Here is a 2,907-nt window from a genome sequence, read left to right on the forward strand (position 1 = left end):
GAAGAGCACCTCAACCCCTGAGCTGGAGACTTCAGGGTAAGGGGTAGGGTAAGATTTGGCAGCCAGGAGGGCCCCGTAACAGGAACTGAGGGATGCAGGGCATCCTGGTGGCCTGGTCCACTTTGATATGTGAAATAGGCACCTCAGCCATTTGTCCTAGGTATGATACCTAACAATGAGCAAGTAAAATATAAGATTGAAATATTATAAGGGACGAGAGGGAGAAATCCCAATCATTTGCTTTGCTTGGGCAGTGAGACAGTGTTGCTTGGAATTGTACTGAGATGGTATAAGCAACGTCCCAGCCACAGCTCAGAGAGCTCAGTGAGAGAAAGATCGGGAGATCAAACGCACCCCCAGCTACACAGGGGTACACACACACACACACATACACAAAAAATGCCCTTAGGTTAGCTGTAAAATTAAATGGCACACTGTAAAGTGGCCAATGGCGGGATTTTGCAAAGAATTATAATTATATGCTAAGAGAAAGAGAGAAATTTGAGTCACTTAAAATATTAACCTAAAAACAGAGAAGACATGAGACTGGAAGATTTAAAAACCGACGAAAATAAGGACAATGAATAAATACAGTTACAAAGAGGCGAGATCTTCCTCTGACTACACACACAATCTCCTGAAGCATTGGGGCTCTAAATATCCTAATGAAAAGACTTTCAGTGTGCTCAGTGGTCAAACACAGGCTTAATGGGAACGGGACTTTGACTTTGTGGCCCAGTACCATAGACTATCAGAATAGATTAGAAAAAGATCCAACCAAAAGTTCTCTAAAAGAAGCCCCAAATCACTATAATTACATAGGTGGGGTACAGTAAAAGGATGAGGCTGAGGGTCTGGCTCAGCTGATAGAGTACCTGCCTAACATGATGATGCTCTGGACTCCAGCATCTATATAAACTACGCATGGCAACATTGAAAGGATGGAAGCAACCTAGGGCACATGAGTCTGTCTCTGTCTCTCTGTGTCTCTATCCTGTCTCTCTGTCTTCTCTTCTCTTCTCTCTCTCTCTCTCTCTCTCTCTCTCTCTCTCTCTCTCTCTCTCTCTCTCTCTCTCTCTCTCACACACACACACACACACACACACACACACAAACACACAAATATTTTATGTATAAAAGTAAAGGAATAGAAAAATATAGCTGGGAGTCACCCCCGCGCAGCCTTGGCTTGCTGTGCAAGTCGGGCGTGGTCCGGGCCCACCACCCTGCTCTGTACTACTACTCGGCTTTCCCGTCAAGATGCCTGAGGAAGTGCACCATGGAGAGGAGGAGGTGGAGACCTTTGCCTTTCAGGCAGAAATTGCCCAGCTCATGTCCCTCATCATTAACACTTTCTATTCCAACAAGGAGATTTTCCTCCGAGAGTTAATCTCTAATGCTTCAGATGCCCTGGACAAGATTCAGTATGAGAGCCTGACGGACCCTTCCAAGTTGGACAGTGGGAAAAAGCTGAAAATTGACATCATCCCCAACCCTCAGGACTTTGGTGGACACCGGCATTGGCATGACCAAGGCTGACCTCATTAGTAACTTGGGAACCATTGCTAAATCTGGCACGAAGGTGTTCATGGAGGCTCTACAGGCTGGTGCAGACATCTCCATGATTGGGCAGTTTGGTGTAGGGTTCTACTCGGCCTATCTAGTGGCAGAGAAAGTGGTTGTGGTAACGAAGCACAGTGATGATGAGCAGTATGCCTGGGTGTCGTCAGCGGGTGGCTCCTTCACCGTCCAAGCAGACCACGGTGAGCCCATTGGCCGGGGTACCAAAGTGATCCTTCACCTCAAAGAAGACCAGACAGAGTACTTAGAGGAGCAGAGGGTCAAGGAGGTGGTGAAGAAACACTCGCAGTTCATAGGCTATCCCATCACCCTCTATTTGGAGAAGGAGTGGGAGAAGGAGATCAGTGATGATGAGGCAAAGGAGGAGAAAGGCAACAAGGAGGAGGAAGACAAGGAGGATGAGGAGAAGCCTAAGATTGAAGATGTGGGATCTGACGAGGAAGACAACAGTGGCAAAGACAAGAAGAAGAAAACAAAGAAGATCAAGGAGAAGTACATTGACCAGGAGGAGCTAAACAAGACAAAGCCCATCTGGACCAGAAATCCGGATGGCATCACTCGAGAGGAGTATGGGGAGTTCTACAAGAGCCTCACCAATGACTGGGAGGACCACCTGGCAGTCAAGCACTTCTCTGTAGAAGGTCAGCTGNAATTCAGGGCATTGCTCTTCATTCCCCGGCGAGCTCCCTTTGACCTTTCTGAGAACAAGAAGAAGAACAACAACATCAAATTGTATGTCCATTGTGCGTTCATCATGGACAGTTGTGACGAGCTGATATCTGAGTACCTCAACTTTATCCACAGTGTGGTTGACTCCGAGGACTTGCCCCTGAACATTTCCCGGGAGATGCTGCAGCAGAGCAAGATCCTGAAGGTCATCCACAAGAACATCATCAAGAAGTGCCTGGAGCTCTTCTCGGAGCTGGCTGAAGACAAGAACTACAAGAAGTTCTATGAGGCCTTCTCCAAGAATTTAAAGCTTGGAATTCATGAAGATTCCACTAACCGTCGCCGCCTCTCTGAGCTCCTTCGCTATCACACCTCTCAGTCTGGAGATGAGATGACTTCCCTGTCAGAGTATGTGTCTCGCATGAAGGAGACCCAGAAGTTCATCTACGAGATCACTGGTGAGAGCAAAGAGCAAGTGGCCAACTCTGCCTTTGTGGAGCGTGTGCGGAAACGAGGCTTCGAGGTGGTGTATATGACTGAGCCTATTGATGAGTACTGCATGCAGCAGCTCAAGGAGTTTGATGGCAAGAGCCTGGTCTCAGTGACTAAGGAGGGCCTGGAGCTCCCAGAGGACAAGGAAGAGAAGAAGAAAATGGA

The 2,907-nt window shown here is 47.6% G+C and overlaps 1 pseudogene across 1 annotated transcript; it reads left to right on the forward strand.

Moving 5' to 3' along the window:
• The first annotated feature begins 1,208 nt into the window (after positions 1 to 1,208).
• On the forward strand, positions 1,209 to 2,905 carry LOC110322066 (annotated as a pseudogene). The gene has a single exon (XR_002380548.2). The product of XR_002380548.2 is annotated as a heat shock protein HSP 90-beta pseudogene (transcript).
• The last annotated feature ends 2 nt before the right edge of the window (positions 2,906 to 2,907 follow it).

This window comes from Mus pahari, chromosome 5 (assembly GCF_900095145.1).
Source record: "Mus pahari chromosome 5, PAHARI_EIJ_v1.1, whole genome shotgun sequence".
Classification (NCBI taxonomy): domain Eukaryota; kingdom Metazoa; phylum Chordata; class Mammalia; order Rodentia; family Muridae; genus Mus; species Mus pahari.